This window comes from Mesoplodon mirus (genome assembly GCF_964341445.2).
Source record: "Mesoplodon mirus genome assembly, chromosome: 20".
In the NCBI taxonomy this organism is placed as follows: Eukaryota; Metazoa; Chordata; class Mammalia; order Artiodactyla; family Ziphiidae; genus Mesoplodon; species Mesoplodon mirus.
The window spans coordinates 3,844,262-3,867,778 of record NC_138996.1 but is presented as its reverse complement, the minus strand read 5'-3'; positions in this window follow the sequence as shown (position 1 = coordinate 3,867,778).

Sequence of the window (23,517 nt, the reverse complement as noted above, 5' to 3'; positions counted from 1 at the left end):
GTGAGGGTACGGAAAACTTTTAGGGTCAGGGTATATGTTAGGACACCTGTTAGTGTCAGTGTACGTGTCAGGATTAGCGTAGAGTTTAGGGTAAGGTGTGGGGTTGTGGTTAGGGTTAGGTTTAGGGCTAGGCTTTGGGTTGGCGAACGGGTAAGTTTTAGGGTACAGTTGAGGGTACGGAAAAGCGTTTGGGTCAGGTTATGTGTTAGGAAACGTGTTAGTGTTAATGTGTGGTTAGGATTAGGGTATGGGTTAGGGTAATGGTTAGGGTTGGCGTTAGGGTTAGGGATAGGCTTAGCGAACAGTTAAGGCTTATGGTACATGTGAGTGTATGGAGACGTGTTAGTGTCAAATTACGTGTGAGGGCATGGGTTAGTGTTAGTGTAGGGGTTAAAAATAGGGTACGGGTTAGAATAAGGTGTAGGGTTGGTGTTAGGGTTAGGTTTAAGTCTACAGTTAGGGTTAGCTAACGATTAGGTTTAGCGTACAGCTGAGGGTATGGAAAAGTGTTAGGGTCAGGGTACGTTTCAGGGCACTGGTTAGTGTTAGTGTACGGTTTAGGATTAGTGTATGGGTTAGGGTAAGATGTAGGGTTGGCGTTAGGGTTAGGTTTAGAGCTAGGGTTAGGGTTAGCGACCGGGTAATTTTTAGGTTACAGGGGAGGGTACGGAAATGTTTTAGGGTCAAAATACATATGCGGGAATGGGATAGTGTTAGTTTACGGTTTAAGATTAGTGTACGTGTTAGGGTAAGGTGTAGGGTTGGAGTTAGATTTAGCTTTAGGGCTAGGGTTAGGGTTAGCGAAATGTAAGGCTTAGGGTACAGGTGAGGGTACAGAAAAGTGTTACGGTCTGTGTACGTGTCAGGGCACGGATTAGTATTAGGGTACGGGTTAGGATTACAGTACGGATTAGGGTAAGGTGTAGGATTGGGGTTAGGGTTAGTGTTAGGGTTAGGGTTAGCGAATAGGTAATATTTAGGGTACAGGTAAGCATATGGAAACGAGTTAGGGTCAGGCTTGGTGTTAGGGCACAGGTTAGTGTTATTGTACGGATTAGGATTAGGGTATGGGTTAGGATTTTGTGTAGGGTTGTGGATAGTGTTAGGCTTAGACCTAGGGTAAGTGTTAGCGAACAGGTAAGGTTTACGGTACACAGGAGGGTACGGAAACGTGTTAGTGTCAAAGTACATGTGAGGGAATTGCTTAATTTTGGTGTATGGGTTAAGATCAGTGTATGGGTTAGGGTATGGTGTCACGTTGGTGTTAGCGTTCTGTTTAGGGAAAGGGCTAGGTTTAGCGAACGGTAAGATTTAGGGTACTGGAGAGGATACGGAAAAGTGTTAGGGTCAGGGTACGTGTTAGGGCACGGGTTAGTGTTAGTGTACGGGTTAGGATTAGGGTATGGGTTAGGGAAAGGTGTAGGGTTGGGGTTATGTTTAGGTGTAGGGGTGGGGTTAGGGTTAGCGAATAGGTAACATTTAGGGTACAGGTGAGCTTATGGAAACAAGTTAGGGTCAGGGTTCATGTTAGGGCACAGGTTAGTGTTAGTGTATGGATTAGGGTACGGGTTAGGGTTAGGTGTAGGGTTGGGGTTAGGGTTAGGTTTAGACATAGGGTTAGGGTTAGCGAATGGTAAGATTTAGGGTACAGGAGTGGGTATGGAAAAGTGTTAGGGTCAGGGTACGTGTTAGGGCATGGATTAGTGTTAGTGTATGGGTAAGGATTAGGGTACGGGTTAGGGAAATGGGTAGGGTTGGTGTTATGGTTAGGGTTAGGCCTACAGTTAGAGTTAGCAAACGGGTAAGGTTTACGGTACACGGGAGGGTACGGAAATGTGTTAGTGTCAAAGTACATGTGAGGGCATGGGTTCGTTTTTTTGTACGGGTTAAGTTTAGTGTACGGGTTAGGGTATGCTGTAAGGTTGGTGTTAGCGTTATGTTTAGGGCTAGGGTTAGGGTTAGTGAACGGTAAGATTTTGGGTACAGGAGAGGATACGGAAAAGTGTTCGGGTCAAGGTACGTGTTAGGACATGGGTTAGTGATAGTGTATGGGTTGGGATTAGGGTACGGGTTAGGGTAAGTAGTAGGGTTGGCGTTAGGGTTAGGGCTAGGGCTAGGGCTAGGGTTAGGGTTAGCGAATGGGTAAGGTTTAGGGTACCGGTGAGGTTATGGAAAAGCGTTAGGGTCAGGGTACATGTCAGGGCATGGCTTAGTAGTAGTATACTGGTTAGGATTAGGGTACGGTTTAGGTAAGGTTTAGGGTTGGGCTTAGGGTTAGCTTTATGGCTAGGGTTAGGGTTAGCCAAATGTCAGGTTTAGGGTACAGGTGATGGTACAGAAAAGTGTTAGGGTTTGTGTATGTGTTAGGACACGTGTCAGTGTTAGTGTATGGCTTAGGATTAGCTTACGGGTTAGGGTAAGGTGTACGGTTGGGGTTTCGTCTAGGTTTAGGGTTAGGGTTAGCGAACGGTAAGGTTTAGGGTACAGGTGAGGTTACGGAAAAGTGTTAGGGTCAGGGTACGTGTTAGGGCAGGGGTTAGTGTGGGTTTACAGGTTAGGATTAGGGTACGGGTTAGGGTAATTGGTAGGGTTGGCGTTATGGTTAGTGTTAGGGGTAGGGTTAAGTTTAGTGAACGGGTAAGGTTTAGGTTACAGCTGACCATATGGAAATGTTTTATTGTCAAAGTACGTGTGTGGTATTGCGTTAGTGTTAGTGTATGGGTTAAGATTAGTGTATGTGTTAGGAGTAGGTTTGTAGTTAGGTTTAGGTTTGGGGCTACGGTTATGGTTAACAAATGGTAAAGTTTAGGGTTAGTGTTAGGGTTAGGGTTAGGGGTAGGGTTAGGGTAGGTGTTAGGGCACGAGTTAGTGTTAGTGTATGGGTTATGATTAGGGTATGGGTTAGGGTAAGGTGTAGGGTTGGGGTTAGGTTTAGGTTTAGGGCTAGTGTTAGGGTTAGCGAATAGGTGACATTAGAGTACAGGTGAGCGTATGGAAATGAGTTAGGCTCAGGGTTCGTGTTAGGGCACAGGTTAGTGTTAGTTTAAGGATTAGGATTAGTGTACATGTTAGAGTTAGGTGTAGGGTTGGGCTTGGGTTTAGGGTTAGGTTTAGACCTAGGGTTAGGGTTAGTGAATGGTAAGATTTAGGGTTCAGGCGTGGGTATGGAAAAGTGTAAGGGTCAGGGGAAATGTTAGGGCACGGATTAGTGTTAGTGTACGGGTTAGAATTAGGGTACGGGTTAGGCTAATGGATAGGGTTGGCGTTATGTTTAGTGTTAGGGCTAGGGGTAGGGTTAGCGAACGAGTAAGCTTTAGGTTACAGGTGAGGGTAAGGAAATGTCTTAGTGTCAAAGTAAGTGTGAGGGAATGGGTTAGTGTTAGTGTATGCATTAAGATTAGTGTACATGTTAGGGTAAGGTGTAGGGTTGTAGTTAGATTTAGCTTTAGGGCTAGGGTTAGGGTTAGCAAACGGTAAGATTTAGGGTACAGGAGAGAGTAGGGTAAAGAGTTAGAGGCAGGGTACGTGTCAGGGCATGGAGTAGTGTTTGTGTACGGGATAGGATTAGGGTACGGTTTATGGTAAGGTGTTGGGTTGGTGTTAGGGCTTGGTTTAGGGGTATGTTTCGGGTTTGTGAACGGTAAAGTTTAGGGTACAGGTGAGGGTACAGAAAAGTGTTAGGCTCAGGTTACGTTTCAGGGCACGGATTAGTATTAGTGTACTGGTTAGGATTACGGTATGGGTTAGGGTAATGGGTAGGGTTGGGTTTAGGGTTAGGTTTAGGGCTATGGTTAGGGTTAGCGAAATGTAAGGTTTAGGTTACAGGTGATGGTCCAGAAACGTGTTAGGATCAGGGTACATGTTAGGGCACGGATTAGTGTTAGGGTACTGGTTAGGATTGGGTACGCTTTAGGGAAAGGTTTAGGGATGGGGTAAGGTTTACGTTTAGGTCTAGGGTTAAGGATAGCACACGGTATGGTTTAGGGTACAGGTGAGTGTACAGAAAAGTGTTACGGTCAGGGTACCTGTTAGGGCATGTGTAGTGCTAGTGTATGGGTTAGGATTAGGGTACGGGTTAGGGAAATGTGTAGGGTTGAGGTTAGGGTTAAGTTTAGGGCTAGGGTTAGGGTTAGCGAACAGGTAAGTTTTATGGTACATGAGTGTACGGAAACGTGTTAGTGTCAAAGTACGTGTGAGGGCATTGCATAATTTTGGTGTACGGGTTAAGATTAGTGTACAGGTTAGGGTATGGTGTGGGGTAGGTGTTAGCATTATGTTTAGGGCTAAGGTTACGGTTAGCGAACCAGTAAGGTTTAGGGTACAGGTGAGGGTACGGAAAACTTTTAGGGTCAGGGTATATGTTAGGACACCTGTTAGTGTCAGTGTACGTGTCAGGATTAGCGTAGAGTTTAGGGTAAGGTGTGGGGTTGTGGTTAGGGTTAGGTTTAGGGCTAGGCTTTGGGTTGGCGAACGGGTAAGTTTTAGGGTACAGTTGAGGGTACGGAAAAGCGTTTGGGTCAGGTTATGTGTTAGGAAACGTGTTAGTGTTAATGTGTGGTTAGGATTAGGGTATGGGTTAGGGTAATGGTTAGCGTTGGCGTTAGGGTTAGGGATAGGCTTAGCGAACAGTTAAGGCTTATGGTACATGTGAGTGTATGGAGACGTGTTAGTGTCAAATTACGTGTGAGGGCATGGGTTAGTGTTAGTGTAGGGGTTAAAAATAGGGTACGGGTTAGAATAAGGTGTAGGGTTGGTGTTAGGGTTAGGTTTAAGTCTACAGTTAGGGTTAGCTAACGATTAGGTTTAGCGTACAGCTGAGGGTATGGAAAAGTGTTAGGGTCAGGGTACGTTTCAGGGCACTGGTTAGTGTTAGTGTACGGTTTAGGATTAGTGTATGGGTTAGGGTAAGATGTAGGGTTGGCGTTAGGGTTAGGTTTAGAGCTAGGGTTAGGGTTAGCGACCGGGTAATTTTTAGGTTACAGGGGAGGGTACGGAAATGTTTTAGGGTCAAAATACATATGCGGGAATGGGATAGTGTTAGTTTACGGTTTAAGATTAGTGTACGTGTTAGGGTAAGGTGTAGGGTTGGAGTTAGATTTAGCTTTAGGGCTAGGGTTAGGGTTAGCGAAATGTAAGGCTTAGGGTACAGGTGAGGGTACAGAAAAGTGTTACGGTCTGTGTACGTGTCAGGGCACGGATTAGTATTAGGGTACGGGTTAGGATTACAGTACGGATTAGGGTAAGGTGTAGGATTGGGGTTAGGGTTAGTGTTAGGGTTAGGGTTAGCGAATAGGTAATATTTAGGGTACAGGTAAGCATATGGAAACGAGTTAGGGTCAGGCTTGGTGTTAGGGCACAGGTTAGTGTTATTGTACGGATTAGGATTAGGGTATGGGTTAGGATTTTGTGTAGGGTTGTGGATAGTGTTAGGCTTAGACCTAGGGTAAGTGTTAGCGAACAGGTAAGGTTTACGGTACACAGGAGGGTACGGAAACGTGTTAGTGTCAAAGTACATGTGAGGGAATTGCTTAATTTTGGTGTATGGGTTAAGATCAGTGTATGGGTTAGGGTATGGTGTCACGTTGGTGTTAGCGTTCTGTTTAGGGAAAGGGCTAGGTTTAGCGAACGGTAAGATTTAGGGTACTGGAGAGGATACGGAAAAGTGTTAGGGTCAGGGTACGTGTTAGGGCACGGGTTAGTGTTAGTGTACGGGTTAGGATGAGGGTATGGGTTAGGGAAAGGTGTAGGGTTGGGGTTATGTTTAGGTGTAGGGGTGGGGTTAGGGTTAGCGAATAGGTAACATTTAGGGTACAGGTGAGCTTATGGAAACAAGTTAGGGTCAGGGTTCATGTTAGGGCACAGGTTAGTGTTAGTGTATGGATTAGGGTACGGGTTAGGGTTAGGTGTAGGGTTGGGGTTAGGGTTAGGTTTAGACATAGGGTTAGGGTTAGCGAATGGTAAGATTTAGGGTACAGGAGTGGGTATGGAAAAGTGTTAGGGTCAGGGTACGTGTTAGGGCATGGATTAGTGTTAGTGTATGGGTAAGGATTAGGGTACGGGTTAGGGAAATGGGTAGGGTTGGTGTTATGGTTAGGGTTAGGCCTACAGTTAGAGTTAGCAAACGGGTAAGGTTTACGGTACACGGGAGGGTACGGAAATGTGTTAGTGTCAAAGTACATGTGAGGGCATGGGTTCGTTTTTTTGTATGGGTTAAGTTTAGTGTACGGGTTAGGGTATGCTGTAAGGTTGGTGTTAGCGTTATGTTTAGGGCTAGGGTTAGGGTTAGTGAACGGTAAGATTTTGGGTACAGGAGAGGATACGGAAAAGTGTTCGGGTCAAGGTACGTGTTAGGACATGGGTTAGTGATAGTGTATGGGTTGGGATTAGGGTACGGGTTAGGGTAAGTAGTAGGGTTGGCGTTAGGGTTAGGGCTAGGGCTAGGGCTAGGGTTAGGGTTAGCGAATGGGTAAGGTTTAGGGTACCGGTGAGGTTATGGAAAAGCGTTAGGGTCAGGGTACATGTCAGGGCATGGCTTAGTAGTAGTATACTGGTTAGGATTAGGGTACGGTTTAGGTAAGGTTTAGGGTTGGGCTTAGGGTTAGCTTTATGGCTAGGGTTAGGGTTAGCCAAATGTCAGGTTTAGGGTACAGGTGATGGTACAGAAAAGTGTTAGGGTTTGTGTATGTGTTAGGACACGTGTCAGTGTTAGTGTATGGCTTAGGATTAGCTTACGGGTTAGGGTAAGGTGTACGGTTGGGGTTTCGTCTAGGTTTAGGGTTAGGGTTAGCGAACGGTAAGGTTTAGGGTACAGGTGAGGTTACGGAAAAGTGTTAGGGTCAGGGTACGTGTTAGGGCAGGGGTTAGTGTGGGTTTACAGGTTAGGATTAGGGTACGGGTTAGGGTAATTGGTAGGGTTGGCGTTATGGTTAGTGTTAGGGGTAGGGTTAAGTTTAGTGAACGGGTAAGGTTTAGGTTACAGCTGACCATATGGAAATGTTTTATTGTCAAAGTACGTGTGTGGTATTGCGTTAGTGTTAGTGTATGGGTTAAGATTAGTGTATGTGTTAGGAGTAGGTTTGTAGTTAGGTTTAGGTTTGGGGCTACGGTTATGGTTAACAAATGGTAAAGTTTAGGGTTAGTGTTAGGGTTAGGGTTAGGGGTAGGGTTAGGGTAGGTGTTAGGGCACGAGTTAGTGTTAGTGTATGGGTTATGATTAGGGTATGGGTTAGGGTAAGGTGTAGGGTTGGGGTTAGGTTTAGGTTTAGGGCTAGTGTTAGGGTTAGCGAATAGGTGACATTAGAGTACAGGTGAGCGTATGGAAATGAGTTAGGCTCAGGGTTCGTGTTAGGGCACAGGTTAGTGTTAGTTTAAGGATTAGGATTAGTGTACATGTTAGAGTTAGGTGTAGGGTTGGGCTTGGGTTTAGGGTTAGGTTTAGACCTAGGGTTAGGGTTAGTGAATGGTAAGATTTAGGGTTCAGGCGTGGGTATGGAAAAGTGTAAGGGTCAGGGGAAATGTTAGGGCACGGATTAGTGTTAGTGTACGGGTTAGAATTAGGGTACGGGTTAGGCTAATGGATAGGGTTGGCGTTATGTTTAGTGTTAGGGCTAGGGGTAGGGTTAGCGAATGAGTAAGCTTTAGGTTACAGGTGAGGGTAAGGAAATGTCTTAGTGTCAAAGTAAGTGTGAGGGAATGGGTTAGTGTTAGTGTATGCATTAAGATTAGTGTACATGTTAGGGTAAGGTGTAGGGTTGTAGTTAGATTTAGCTTTAGGGCTAGGGTTAGGGTTAGCAAACGGTAAGATTTAGGGTACAGGAGAGAGTAGGGTAAAGAGTTAGAGGCAGGGTACGTGTCAGGGCATGGAGTAGTGTTTGTGTACGGGATAGGATTAGGGTACGGTTTATGGTAAGGTGTTGGGTTGGTGTTAGGGCTTGGTTTAGGGGTATGTTTCGGGTTTGTGAACGGTAAAGTTTAGGGTACAGGTGAGGGTACAGAAAAGTGTTAGGCTCAGGTTACGTTTCAGGGCACGGATTAGTATTAGTGTACTGGTTAGGATTACGGTATGGGTTAGGGTAATGGGTAGGGTTGGGTTTAGGGTTAGGTTTAGGGCTATGGTTAGGGTTAGCGAAATGTAAGGTTTAGGTTACAGGTGATGGTCCAGAAACGTGTTAGGATCAGGGTCCATGTTAGGGCACGGATTAGTGTTAGGGTACTGGTTAGGATTGGGTACGCGTTAGGGAAAGGTTTAGGGATGGGGTAAGGTTTACGTTTAGGTCTAGGGTTAAGGATAGCACACGGTATGGTTTAGGGTACAGGTGAGTGTACAGAAAAGTGTTACGGTCAGGGTACCTGTTAGGGCATGTGTAGTGCTAGTGTATGGGTTAGGATTAGGGTACGGGTTAGGGAAATGTGTAGGGTTGAGGTTAGGGTTAAGTTTAGGGCTAGGGTTAGGGTTAGCGAACAGGTAAGTTTTATGGTACATGAGTGTACGGAAACGTGTTAGTGTCAAAGTACGTGTGAGGGCATTGCATAATTTTGGTGTACGGGTTAAGATTAGTGTACAGGTTAGGGTATGGTGTGGGGTAGGTGTTAGCATTATGTTTAGGGCTAAGGTTACGGTTAGCGAACCAGTAAGGTTTAGGGTACAGGTGAGGGTACGGAAAACTTTTAGGGTCAGGGTATATGTTAGGACACCTGTTAGTGTCAGTGTACGTGTCAGGATTAGCGTAGAGTTTAGGGTAAGGTGTGGGGTTGTGGTTAGGGTTAGGTTTAGGGCTAGGCTTTGGGTTGGCGAACGGGTAAGTTTTAGGGTACAGTTGAGGGTACGGAAAAGCGTTTGGGTCAGGTTATGTGTTAGGAAACGTGTTAGTGTTAATGTGTGGTTAGGATTAGGGTATGGGTTAGGGTAATGGTTAGCGTTGGCGTTAGGGTTAGGGATAGGCTTAGCGAACAGTTAAGGCTTATGGTACATGTGAGTGTATGGAGACGTGTTAGTGTCAAATTACGTGTGAGGGCATGGGTTAGTGTTAGTGTAGGGGTTAAAAATAGGGTACGGGTTAGAATAAGGTGTAGGGTTGGTGTTAGGGTTAGGTTTAAGTCTACAGTTAGGGTTAGCTAACGATTAGGTTTAGCGTACAGCTGAGGGTATGGAAAAGTGTTAGGGTCAGGGTACGTTTCAGGGCACTGGTTAGTGTTAGTGTACGGTTTAGGATTAGTGTATGGGTTAGGGTAAGATGTAGGGTTGGCGTTAGGGTTAGGTTTAGAGCTAGGGTTAGGGTTAGCGACTGGGTAATTTTTAGGTTACAGGGGAGGGTACGGAAATGTTTTAGGGTCAAAATACATATGCGGGAATGGGTTAGTGTTAGTTTAAGGTTTAAGATTAGTGTACGTGTTAGGGTAAGGTGTAGGGTTGGAGTTAGATTTAGCTTTAGGGCTAGGGTTAGGGTTAGCGAAATGTAAGGCTTAGGGTACAGGTGAGGGTACAGAAAAGTGTCACGGTCTGTGTACGTGTCAGGGCATGGATTAGTATTAGGGTACGGGTTAGGATTACAGTACGGATCAGGGTAAGGTGTAGGATTGGGGTTAGGGTTAGTGTTAGGGTTAGGGTTAGCGAATAGGTAATATTTAGGGTACAGGTAAGCATATGGAAACGAGTTAGGGTCAGGCTTGGTGTTAGGGCACAGGTTAGTGTTATTGTACGGATTAGGATTAGGGTATTGGTTAGGATTTTGTGTAGGGTTGTGGATAGTGTTAGGCTTAGACCTAGGGTAAGTGTTAGCGAACAGGTAAGGTTTACGGTACACAGGAGGGTACGGAAACGTGTTAGTGTCAAAGTACATGTGAGGGAATTGCTTAATTTTGGTGTATGGGTTAAGATCAGTGTATGGGTTAGGGTATGGTGTCAGGTTGGTGTTAGCGTTCTGTTTAGGGAAAGGGCTAGGTTTAGCGAACGGTAAGATTTAGGGTACTGGAGAGGATACGGAAAAGTGTTAGGGTCAGGGTACGTGTTAGGGCACGGGTTAGTGTTAGTGTACGGGTTAGGATTAGGGTATGGGTTAGGGAAAGGTGTAGGGTTGGGGTTATGTTTAGGTGTAGGGGTGGGGTTAGGGTTAGCGAATAGGTAACATTTAGGGTACAGGTGAGCTTATGGAAACAAGTTAGGGTCAGGGTTCATGTTAGGGCACAGGTTAGTGTTAGTGTATGGATTAGGGTACGGGTTAGGGTTAGGTGTAGGGTTGGGGTTAGGGTTAGGTTTAGACATAGGGTTAGGGTTAGCGAATGGTAAGATTTAGGGTACAGGAGTGGGTATGGAAAAGTGTTAGGGTCAGGGTACGTGTTAGGGCATGGATTAGTGTTAGTGTATGGGTAAGGATTAGGGTACGGGTTAGGGAAATGGGTAGGGTTGGTGTTATGGTTAGGGTTAGGCCTACAGTTAGAGTTAGCAAACGGGTAAGGTTTACGGTACACGGGAGGGTACGGAAATGTGTTAGTGTCAAAGTACATGTGAGGGCATGGGTTCGTTTTTTTGTACGGGTTAAGTTTAGTGTACGGGTCAGGGTATGCTGTAAGGTTGGTGTTAGCGTTATGTTTAGGGCTAGGGTTAGGGTTAGTGAACGGTAAGATTTTGGGTACAGGAGAGGATACGGAAAAGTGTTCGGGTCAAGGTACGTGTTAGGACATGGGTTAGTGATAGTGTATGGGTTGGGATTAGGGTACGGGTTAGGGTAAGTAGTAGGGTTGGCGTTAGGGTTAGGGCTAGGGCTAGGGCTAGGGTTAGGGTTAGCGAATGGGTAAGGTTTAGGGTACCGGTGAGGTTATGGAAAAGCATTAGGGTCAGGGTACATGTCAGGGCATGGCTTAGTAGTAGTATACTGGTTAGGATTAGGGTACGGTTTAGGTAAGGTTTAGGGTTGGGCTTAGGGTTAGCTTTATGGCTAGGGTTAGGGTTAGCCAAATGTCAGGTTTAGGGTACAGGTGATGGTACAGAAAAGTGTTAGGGTTTGTGTATGTGTTAGGACACGTGTCAGTGTTAGTGTATGGCTTAGGATTAGCTTACGGGTTAGGGTAAGGTGTACGGTTGGGGTTTCGTCTAGGTTTAGGGTTAGGGTTAGCGAACGGTAAGGTTTAGGGTACAGGTGAGGTTACGGAAAAGTGTTAGGGTCAGGGTACGTGTTAGGGCAGGGGTTAGTGTGGGTTTACAGTTTAGGATTAGGGTACGGGTTAGGGTAATTGGTAGGGTTGGCGTTATGGTTAGTGTTAGGGGTAGGGTTAAGTTTAGTGAACGGGTAAGGTTTAGGTTACAGCTGACCATATGGAAATGTTTTATTGTCAAAGTACGTGTGTGGTATTGCGTTAGTGTTAGTGTATGGGTTAAGATTAGTGTATGTGTTAGGAGTAGGTTTGTAGTTAGGTTTAGGTTTGGGGCTACGGTTATGGTTAACAAATGGTAAAGTTTAGGGTTAGTGTTAGGGTTAGGGTTAGGGGTAGGGTTAGGGTAGGTGTTAGGGCACGAGTTAGTGTTAGTGTATGGGTTATGATTAGGGTATGGGTTAGGGTAAGGTGTAGGGTTGGGGTTAGGTTTAGGTTTAGGGCTAGTGTTAGGGTTAGCGTATAGGTAACATTAGAGTACAGGTGAGCGTATGGAAATGAGTTAGGCTCAGGGTTCGTGTTAGGGCACAGGTTAGTGTTAGTTTAAGGATTAGGATTAGTGTACATGTTAGAGTTAGGTGTAGGGTTGGGCTTGGGTTTAGGGTTAGGTTTAGACCTAGGGTTAGGGTTAGTGAATGGTAAGATTTAGGGTTCAGGCCTGGGTATGGAAAAGTGTAAGGGTCAGGGTAAATGTTAGGGCACGGATTAGTGTTAGTGTACGGGTTAGAATTAGGGTACGGGTTAGGCTAATGGATAGGGTTGGCGTTATGTTTAGTGTTAGGGCTAGGGTTAGGGTGAGCGAACGAGTAAGGTTTAGGTTACAGGTGAGGGTAAGGAAATGTTTTAGTGTCAAAGTAAGTGTGAGGGAATGGGTTAGTGTTAGTGTATGCATTAAGATTAGTGTACATGTTAGGGTAAGGTGTAGGGTTGTAGTTAGATTTAGCTTTAGGGCTAGGGTTAGGGTTAGCAAACGGTAAGATTTAGGGTACAGGAGAGAGTAGGGTAAAGAGTTAGAGGCAGGGTACGTGTCAGGGCATGGAGTAGTGTTTGTGTACGGGATAGGATTAGGGTACGGTTTATGGTAAGGTGTTGGGTTGGTGTTAGGGCTTGGTTTAGGGGTATGTTTCGGGTTTGTGAACGGTAAAGTTTAGGGTACAGGTGAGGGTACAGAAAAGTGTTAGGCTCAGGTTACGTTTCAGGGCACGGATTAGTATTAGTGTACTGGTTAGGATTACGGTATGGGTTAGGGTAATGGGTAGGGTTGGGTTTAGGTTTAGGTTTAGGGCTATGGTTAGGGTTAGCGAAATGTAAGGTTTAGGTTACAGGTGATGGTCCAGAAACGTGTTAGGATCAGGGTACATGTTAGGGCACAGATTAGTGTTAGGGTACTGGTTAGGATTGGGTACGCTTTAGGGAAAGGTTTAGGGATGGGGTAAGGTTTACTTTTAGGTCTAGGGTTAAGGATAGCACACGGTATGGTTTAGGGTACAGGTGAGTGTACAGAAAAGTGTTACGGTCAGGGTACCTGTTAGGGCATGTGTAGTGCTAGTGTATGGGTTAGGATTAGGGTACGGGTTAGGGAAATGTGTAGGGTTGAGGTTAGGGTTAAGTTTAGGGCTAGGGTTAGGGTTAGCGAACAGGTAAGTTTTATGGTACATGAGTGTACGGAAACGTGTTAGTGTCAAAGTACGTGTGAGGGCATTGCATAATTTTGGTGTACGGGTTAAGATTAGTGTACAGGTTAGGGTATGGTGTAGGGTTGGTGTTAGCATTATGTTTAGGGCTAAGGTTACGGTTAGCGAACCAGTAAGGTTTAGGGTACAGGTGAGGGTACGGAAAACTTTTAGGGTCAGGGTATATGTTAGGACACCTGTTAGTGTTAGTGTACGTGTCAGGATTAGCGTAGAGTTTAGGGTAAGGTGTGGGGTTGTGGTTAGGGTTAGGTTTAGGGCTAGGCTTAGGGTTGGCGAACGGGTAAGTTTTAGGGTACAGTTGAGGGTACGGAAAAGCGTTTGGGTCAGGTTATGTGTTAGGAAACGTGTTAGTGTTAATGTGTGGTTAGGATTAGGGTATGGGTTAGGGTAATGGTTAGGGTTGGCGTTAGGGTTAGGGATAGGCTTAGCGAACAGTTAAGGCTTATGGTACATGTGAGTGTATGGAGACGTGTTAGTGTCAAATTACGTGTGAGGGCATGGGTTAGTGTTAGTGTAGGGGTTAAAAATAGGGTACGGGTTAGAATAAGGTGTAGGGTTGGTGTTAGGGTTAGGTTGAAGTCTACAGTTAGGGTTAGCTAACGATTAGGTTTAGCGTACAGCTGAGGGTATGGAAAAGTGTTAGGGTCAGGGTACGTTTCAGGGCACTGGTTAGTGTTAGTGTACGGTTTAGGATTAGTGTATGGGTTAGGGTAAGATGTAGGGTTGGCGTTAGGGTTAGGTTTAGAGCTAGGGTTAGGGTTAGCGACCGGGTAATTTTTAGGTTACAGGGGAGGGTACGGAAATGTTTTAGGGTCAAAATACATATGCGGGAATGGGTTAGTGTTAGTTTAAGGTTTAAGATTAGTGTACGTGTTAGGGAAAGGTGTAGGGTTGGAGTTAGATTTAGCTTTAGGGCTAGGGTTAGGGTTAGCGAAATGTAAGGCTTAGGGTACAGGTGAGGGTACAGAAAAGTGTTACGGTCTGTGTATGTGTCAGGGCACGGATTAGTATTAGGGTACGGGTTAGGATTACAGTACGGATTAGGGTAAGGTGTAGGATTGGGGTTAGGGTTAGTGTTAGGGTTAGGGTTAGCGAATAGGTAATATTTAGGGTACAGGTAAGCATATGGAAACGAGTTAGGGTCAGGCTTGGTGTTAGGGCACAGGTTAGTGTTATTGTACGGATTAGGATTAGGGTATGGGTTAGGATTTTGTGTAGGGTTGTGGATAGTGTTAGGCTTAGACCTAGGGTAAGTGTTAGCGAACAGGTAAGGTTTACGGTACACAGGAGGGTACGGAAACGTGTTAGTGTCAAAGTACATGTGAGGGAATTGCTTAATTTTGGTGTATGGGTTAAGATCAGTGTATGGGTTAGGGTATGGTGTCAGGTTGGTGTTAGCGTTCTGTTTAGGGAAAGGGCTAGTTTTATCGAACGGTAAGATTTAGGGTACTGGAGAGTATACGGAAAAGTGTTAGGGTCAGGGTACGTGTTAGGGCACGGGTTAGTGTTAGTGTACGGGTTAGGATTAGGGTATGGGTTAGGGAAAGGTGTAGGGTTGGGGTTATGTTTAGGTGTAGGGGTGGGGTTAGGGTTAGCGAATAGGTAACATTTAGGGTACAGGTGAGCTTATGGAAACAAGTTAGGGTCAGGGTTCATGTTAGGGCACAGGTTAGTGTTAGTGTATGGATTAGGGTACGGGTTAGGGTTAGGTGTAGGGTTGGGGTTAGGGTTAGGTTTAGACATAGGGTTAGGGTTAGCGAATGGTAAGATTTAGGGTACAGGAGTGGGTATGGAAAAGTGTTAGGGTCAGGGTACGTGTTAGGGCATGGATTAGTGTTAGTGTATGGGTAAGGATTAGGGTACGGGTTAGGGAAATGGGTAGGGTTGGTGTTATGGTTAGGGTTAGGCCTACAGTTAGAGTTAGCAAAAGGGTAAGGTTTACGGTACACGGGAGGGTACGGAAATGTGTTAGTGTCAAAGTACATGTGAGGGCATGGGTTCGTTTTTTTGTACGGGTTAAGTTTAGTGTACGGGTTAGGGTATGCTGTAAGGTTGGTGTTAGCGTTATGTTTAGGGCTAGGGTTAGGGTTAGCGAACGGTAAGATTTTGGGTACAGGAGAGGATACGGAAAAGTGTTCGGGTTTAAGGTACGTGTTAGGACATGGGTTAGTGATAGTGTATGGGTTGGGATTAGGGTACGGGTTAGGGTAAGTAGTAGGGTTGGCATTAGGGTTAGGGCTAGGGCTAGGGCTAGGGTTAGGGTTAGCGAATGGGTAAGGTTTAGGGTACCGGTGAGGTTATGGAAAAGCGTTAGGGTCAGGGTACATGTCAGGGCATGGCTTAGTAGTAGTATACTGGTTAGGATTAGGGTACGGTTTAGGTAAGGTTTCGGGTTGGGCTTAGGGTTAGCTTTATGGCTAGGGTTAGGGTTAGCCAAATGTCAGGTTTAGGGTACAGTTGATGGTACAGAAAAGTGTTAGGGTTTGTGTATGTGTTAGGACACGTGTCAGTGTTAGTGTATGGCTTAGGATTAGCTTACGGGTTAGGGTAAGGTGTACGGTTGGGGTTTCGTCTAGGTTTAGGGTTAGGGTTAGCGAACGGTAAGGTTTAGGGTACAGGTGAGGTTACGGAAAAGTGTTAGGGTCAGGGTACGTGTTAGGGCAGGGGTTAGTGTGGGTTTACAGGTTAGGATTAGGGTACAGGTTAGGGTAATTGGTAGGGTTGGCGTTATGGTTAGTGTTAGGGGTAGGGTTAAGTTTAGTGAACGGGTAAGGTTTAGGTTACAGCTGAGCATACGGAAATGTTTTATTGTCCAAGTACGTGTGTGGTATTGCGTTAGTGTTAGTGTATGGGTTAAGATTAGTGTATGTGTTAGGAGCAGGTTTGTAGTTAGGTTTAGGTTTGGGGCTACGGTTATGGTTAACAAATGGTAAAGTTTAGGGTTAGTGTTAGGGTTAGGGTTAGGGGTAGGGTTAGGGTAGGTGTTAGGGCACGAGTTAGTGTTAGTGTATGGGTTATGATTAGGGTATGGGTTAGGGTAAGGTGTAGGGTTGGGGTTAGGTTTAGGTTTAGGGCTAGTGTTAGGGTTAGCGAATAGGTAACATTAGAGTACAGGTGAGCGTATGGAAATGAGTTAGGGTCAGGGTTCGTGTTAGGGCACAGGTTAGTGTTAGTTTAAGGATTAGGATTAGTGTACATGTTAGAGTTAGGTGTAGGTTTGGGCTTGGGTTTAGGGTTAGGTTTAGACCTAGGGTTAGGGTTAGTGAATGGTAAGATTTAGGGTTCAGGCGTGGGTATGGAAAAGTGTAAGGGTCAGGGTAAATGTTAGGGCACGGATTAGTGTTAGTGTACGGGTTAGAATTAGGGTACGGGTTAGGCTAATGGATAGGGTTGGCGTTATGTTTAGTGTTAGGGCTAGGGTTAGGGTTAGCGAACGAGTAAGCTTTAGGTTACAGGTGAGGGTAAGGAAATGTTTTAGTGTCAAAGTAAGTGTGAGGGAATGGGTTAGTGTTAGTGTATGCATTAAGATTAGTGTACATGTTAGGGTAAGGTGTAGGGTTGTAGTTAGATTTAGCTTTAGGGCTAGGGTTAGGGTTAGCAAACGGTAAGATTTAGGGTACAGGAGAGAGTAGGGTAAAGAGTTAGAGGCAGGGTACGTGTCAGGGCATGGAGTAGTGTTTGTGTACGGGATAGGATTAGGGTACGGTTTATGGTAAGGTGTTGGGTTGGTGTTAGGGCTTGGTTTAGGGGTATGTTTCGGGTTTGTGAACGGTAAAGTTTAGGGTACAGGTGAGGGTACAGAAAAGCGTTAGGCTCAGGTTACGTTTCAGGGCACGGATTAGTATTAGTGTACTGGTTAGGATTACGGTATGGGTTAGGGTAATGGGTAGGGTTGGGTTTAGGGTTAGGTTTAGGGCTATGGTTAGGGTTAGCGAAATGTAAGGTTTAGGTTACAGGTGATGGTCCAGAAACGTGTTAGGATCAGGGTACATGTTAGGGCACGGATTAGTGTTAGGGTACTGGTTAGGATTGGGTACGCTTTAGGGAAAGGTTTAGGGATGGGGTAAGGTTTACGTTTAGGTCTAGGGTTAAGGATAGCACACGGTATGGTTTAGGGTACAGGTGAGTGTACAGAAAAGTGTTACGGTCAGGGTACCTGTTAGGGCACGTGTAGTGCTAGTGTATGGGTTAGGATTAGGGTACGGGTTAGGGAAATGTGTAGGGTTGAGGTTAGGGTTAAGTTTAGGGCTAGGGTTAGGGTTAGCGAACAGGTAAGTTTTATGGTACATGAGTGTACGGAAACGTGTTAGTGTCAAAGTACGTGTGAGGGCATTGCATAATTTTGGTGTACGGGTTAAGATTAGTGTACGGGTTAGGGTATGGTGTAGGGTTGGTGTTAGCATTATGTTTAGGGCTAAGGTTACGGTTAGCGAACCAGTAAGGTTTAGGGTACAGGTGAGGGTACGGAAAACTTTTAGGGTCAGGGTATATGTTAGGACACCTGTTAGTGTTAGTGTACGTGTCAGGATTAGCATACAGTTTAGGGTAAGGTGTGGGGTTGTGGTTAGGGTTAGGTTTAGGGCTAGGCTTAGGGTTGGCGAACGGGTAAGTTTTAGGGTACAGTTGAGGGTACGGAAAAGCGTTTGGGTCAGGTTATGTGTTAGGAAACGTGTTAGTGTTAATGTGTGGTTAGGAATAGGGTATGGGCTAGGGTAATGGTTAGGGTTGGCGTTAGGGTTAGGGATAGGCTTAGCGAACAGTTAAGGCTTATGGTACATGTGAGTGTATGGAGACGTGTTAGTGTCAAATTACGTGTGAGGGCATGGGTTAGTGTTAGTGTAGGGGTTAAAAATAGGGTACGGGTTAGAATAAGGTGTAGGGTTGGTGTTAGGGTTAGGTTGAAGTCTACAGTTAGGGTTAGCTAACGATTAGGTTTAGCGTACAGCTGAGGGTATGGAAAAGTGTTAGGGTCAGGGTACGTTTCAGGGCACTGGTTAGTGTTAGTGTACGGTTTAGGATTAGTGTATGGGTTAGGGTAAGATGTAGGGTTGGCGTTAGGGTTAGGTTTAGAGCTAGGGTTAGGGTTAGCGACCGGGTAAGTTTTAGGTTACAGGGGAGGGTACGGAAATGTTTTAGGGTCAAAATACATATGCGGGAATGGGTTAGTGTTAGTTTAAGGTTTAAGATTAGTGTACGTGTTAGGGTAAGGTGTAGGGTTGGAGTTAGATTTAGCTTAAGGGCTAGGGTTAGGGTTAGCGAAATGTAAGGCTTAGGGTACAGGTGAGGGTACAGAAAAGTGTTACGGTCTGTGTACGTGTCAGGGCACGGATTAGTATTAGGGTACGGGTTAGGATTACAGTACGGATTAGGGTAAGGTGTAGGATTGGGTTTAGGGTTAGTGTTAGGGTTAGGGCTAGCGAACAGGTAATATTTAGGGTACAGGTAAGCATATGGAAACGAGTTAAGGTCAGGCTTGGTGTTAGGGCACAGGTTAGTGTTATTGTACGGATTAGGATTAGGGTATGGGTTAGGATTTTGTGTAGGGTTGTGGATAGTGTTAGGCTTAGACCTAGGGTAAGTGTTAGCGAACAGGTAAGGTTTACGGTACACAGGAGGGTACGGAAACGTGTTAGGGTCAAAGTACATGTGAGGGAATTGCTTAATTTTGGTGTATGGGTTAAGATCAGTGTATGGGTTAGGGTATGGTGTCAGGTTGGTGTTAGCGTTCTGTTTAGGGAAAGGGCTAGGTTTATCGAACGGTAAGATTTAGGGTACTGGAGAGGATACGGAAAAGTGTTAGGGTCAGGGTACGTGTTAGGGCACGGGTTAGTGTTAGTGTACGGGTTAGGATTAGGGTATGGGTTAGGGAAAGGTGCAGGGTTGGGGTTATATTTAGGTGTAGGGGTGGGGTTAGGGTTAGCGAATAGGTAACATTTAGGGTACAGGTGAGCTTATGGAAACAAGTTAGGGTCAGGGTTCATGTTAGGGCACAGGTTAGTGTTAGTGTATGGATTAGGGTACGGGTTAGGGTTAGGTGTAGGGTTGGGGTTAGGGTTAGATTTAGACATAGGGTTAGGGTTAGCGAATGGTAAGATTTAGGGTACAGGAGTGGGTATGGAAAAGTGTTAGGGTCAGGGTACGTGTTAGGGCATGGATTAGTGTTAGTGTATGGGTAAGGATTAGGGTACGGGTTAGGGAAATGGGTAGGGTTGGTGTTATGGTTAGAGTTAGGCCTACGGTTAGAGTTAGCAAAGGGGTAAGGTTTACGGTACACGGGAGGGTACGGAAATGTGTTAGTGTCAAAGTACATGTGAGGGCATGGGTTCGTTTTTTTGTACGGGTTAAGTTTAGTGTACGGGTTAGGGTATGCTGTAAGGTTGGTGTTAGCGTTATGTTTAGGGCTAGGGTTAGGGTTAGCGAACGGTAAGATTTTGGGTACAGGAGAGGATACGGAAAAGTGTTCGGGTCAAGGTACGTGTTAGGACATGGGTTAGTGATAGTGTATGGGTTGGGATTAGGGTACGGGTTAGGGTAAGTAGTAGGGTTGGCGTTAGGGTTAGGGCTAGGGCTAGGGCTAGGGTTAGGGTTAGCGAATGGGTAAGGTTTAGGGTACCGGTGAGGTTATGGAAAAGCGTTAGGGTCAGGGTACATGTCAGGGCATGGCCTAGTAGTAGTATACTGGTTAGGATTAGGGTACGGTTTGGGTAAGGTTTAGGGTTGGGCTTAGGGTTAGCTTTATGGCTAGGGTTAGGGTTAGCCAAATGTCAGGTTTAGGGTACAGGTGATGGTACAGAAAAGTGTTAGGGTTTGTGTATGTGTTAGGACACGTGTCAGTGTTAGTGTATGGCTTAGGATTAGCTTACGGGTTAGGGTAAGGTGTACGGTTGGGGTTTCGTCTAGGTTTAGGGTTAGGGTTAGCGAACGGTAAGGTTTAGGGTACAGGTGAGGTTACGGAAAAGTGTTAGGGTCAGGGTACGTGTTAGGGCAGGGGTTAGTGTGGGTTTACAGGTTAGGATTAGGGTACGGGTTAGGGTAATTGGTAGGGTTGGCTTTATGGTTAGTGTTAGGGGTAGGGTTAAGTTTAGTGAACGGGTAAGGTTTAGGTTACAGCTGAGCATACGGAAATGTTTTATTGTCAAAGTACGTGTGTGGTATTGCGTTAGTGTTAGTGTATGGGTTAAGATTAGTGTATGTGTTAGGAGTAGGTTTGTAGTTAGGTTTAGGTTTGGGGCTACGGTTATCGTTAACAAATGGTAAAGTTTAGGGTTAGTGTTAGGGTTAGGGTTAGGGGTAGGGTTAGGGTAGGTGTTAGGGCACGAGTTAGTGTTAGTGTACGGGTTATGATTAGGGTATGGGTTAGGGTAAGGTGTAGGGTTGGGGTTAGGTTTCGGTTTAGGGCTAGTGTTAGTGTTAGTGAATAGGTACCATTAGATTACAGGTGAGCGTATGGAAATGAGTTAGGGTCAGGGTTCGTGTTAGGGCACAGGTTAGTGTTAGTTTAAGGATTAGGATTAGTGTACATGTTAGAGTTAGGTGTAGGGTTGGGCTTGGGTTTAGGGTTAGGTTTAGACCTAGGGTTAGGGTTAGTGAATGGTAAGATTTAGGGTTCAGGCGTGGGTATGGAAAAGTGTAAGTGTCATGGTAAATGTTAGGGCATGGATTAGTGTTAGTGTACGGGTTAGAATTAGGGTACGTGTTAGGCTAATGAATAGGGTTGGCGTTATGTTTAGTGTTAGGGCTAGGGTTAGGGTTAGCGAACGAGTAAGGTTTAGGTTACATGTGAGGGTAAGGAAATGTTTTAGTGTCAAAATAATTGTGAGGGAATGGGTTAGTGTTAGTGTATGCATTAAGATTAGTGTACATGTTAGGGTAAGGTGTAGGGTTGTAGTTAGATTTAGCTTTAGGGCTAGGGTTAGGGTTAGCAAACGGTAAGATTTAGGGTACAGGAGAGAGTAGGGTATAGAGTTAGAGGCAGGGTACGTGTCAGGGCATGGATTAGTGTTTGTGTACGGGATAGGATTAGGGTACGGTTTATGGTAAGGTGTTGAGTTGGTGTTAGGGCTTGGTTTAGGGGTATGTTTCGGGTTTGTGAACGGTAAAGTTTAGGGTACAGGTGAGGTTACAGAAAAGTGTTAGGCTCAGGTTACGTTTCAGGGCACGGATTAGTATTAGTGTACTGGTTAGGATTACGGTATGGGTTAGGGTAATGGGTAGGGTTGGGTTTAGGGTTAGGTTTAGGGCTATGGTTAGGGTTAGCGAAATGTAAGGTTTAGGTTACAGGTGATGGTCCAGAAACGTGTTAGGATCAGGGTACATGTTAGGGCACGGATTAGTGTTAGGGTACTGGTTAGGATTGGGTACGCGTTAGGGTAAGGTTTAGGGATGGGGTAAGGTTTACGTTTACGTCTAGGGTTAAGGATAGCAAACGGTATGGTTTAGGGTACAGGTGAGTGTACAGAAAAGTGTTACGGTCAGGGTACCTGTTAGGGCACGTGTAGTGTTAGTGTATGGGTTAGGATTAGGGTACGGTTTAGGGAAATGTGTAGGGTTGAGCTTAGGTTTAAGTTTAGGGCTAGGGATAGGGTTAGCGAACAGGTAAGTTTTATGGTACATGAGTGTACGGAAACGTGTTAGTGTCAAAGTACGTGTGAGGGCATTGCATAAATTTGGTGTACGGGTTAAGATTAGTGTACGGGTTAGGGTATGGTGTAGGGTTGGTGTTAGCATTATGTTTAGGGCTAAGGTTACGGTTAGCGAACCAGTAAGGTTTAGGGTACAGGTGAGGGTACGGAAAACTTTTAGGGTCAGGGTATATGTTAGGACCCCTGTTAGTGTTAGTGTACGTGTCAGGATTAGCGTACAGTTTAGGGTAAGGTGTGGGGTTGTGGTTAGGGTTAGGTTTAGGGCTAGGCTTAGGGTTGGCGAACGGGTAAGTTTTAGGGTACAGTTGAGGGCACGGAAAAGCATTTGGGTCAGTTTATGTGTTAGGAAACGTGTTATTGTTAATGTATGGTTAGGATTAGGTTATGGGTTAGGGTAATGGTTAGGGTTGGCGTTAGGGTTAGGGATAGGCTTAGCGAACAGTTAAGGCTTATGGTACATGTGAGTGTATGGAGACGTGTTAGTGTCAAATTACGTGTGAGGGCATGGGTTAGTGTTAGTGTAGGGGTTAAAAATAGGGTACGGGTTAGAATAAGGTGTAGGGTTGGTGTTAGGGTTAGGTTTAAGTCTACAGTTAGGGTTAGCTAACGATTAGGTTTAGCGTACAGCTGAGGGTATGGAAAAGTGTTAGGGTCAGGGTACGTTTCAGGGCACTGGTTAGTGTTAGTGTACGGTTTAGGATTAGTGTATGGGTTAGGGTAAGATGTAGGGTTGGCGTTAGGGTTAGGTTTAGAGCTAGGGTTAGGGTTAGCGACCGGGTAATTTTTAGGTTACAGGGGAGGGTACGGAAATGTTTTAGGGTCAAAATACATATGCGGGAATGGGTTAGTGTTAGTTTAAGGTTTAAGATTAGTGTACGTGTTAGGGTAAGGTGTAGGGTTGGAGTTAGATTTAGCTTTAGGGCTAGGGTTAGGGTTAGCAAAATGTAAGGCTTAGGGTACAGGTGAGGGTACAGAAAAGTGTTACGGTCTGTGTACGTGTCAGGGCACGGATTAGTATTAGGGTACGGGTTAGGATTACAGTACGGATTAGGGTAAGGTGTAGGATTGGGTTTAGGGTTAGTGTTAGGATTAGGGTTAGCGAATAGGTAATATTTAGGGTACAGGAAAGCATATGGAAACGAGTTAGGGTCAGGCTTGGTGTTAGGGCACAGGTTAGTGTTATTGTACGGATTAGGATTAGGGTATGGGTTAGGATTTTGTGTAGGGTTTTGGATAGTGTTAGGCTTAGACCTAGGGTAAGTGTTAGCGAACAGGTAAGGTTTACGGTACACAGGAGGGTACGGAAACGTGTTAGTGTCAAAGTACATGTGAGGGAATTGCTTAATTTTGGTGTATGGGTTAAGATCAGTGTATGGGTTAGGGTATGGTGTCAGGTTGGTGTTAGCGTTCTGTTTAGGGAAAGGGCTAGGTTTAGCGAACGGTAAGATTTAGGGTACTGGAGAGGATACGGAAAAGTGTTAGGGTCAGGGTACGTGTAAGGGCACGGGTTAGTGTTAGTGTACGGGTTAGGATTAGGGTATGGGTTAGGGAAAGGTGTAGGGTTGGGGTTATGTTTAGGTGTAGGGGTGGGGTTAGGGTTAGCGAATAGGTAACATTTAGGGTACAGGTGAGCTTATGGAAACAAGTTAGGGTCAGGGTTCATGTTAGGGCACAGGTTAGTGTTAGTGTATGGATTAGGGTACGGGTTAGGGTTAGGTGTAGGGTTGGGGTTAGGGTTAGGTTTAGACATAGGGTTAGGGTTAGCGAATGGTAAGATTTAGGGTACAGGAGTGGGTATGGAAAAGTGTTAGGGTCAGGGTACGTGTTAGGGCATGGATTAGTGTTAGTGTATGGGTAAGGATTAGGGTATGGGTTAGGGAAATGGGTAGGGTTGGCGTTATGTTTAGTGTTAGGGCTAGGGGTAGGGTTAGCGAACGAGTAAGCTTTAGGTTACAGGTGAGGGTAAGGAAATGTTTTAGTGTCAAAGTAAGTGTGAGGGAATGGGTTAGTGTTAGTGTATGCATTAAGATTAG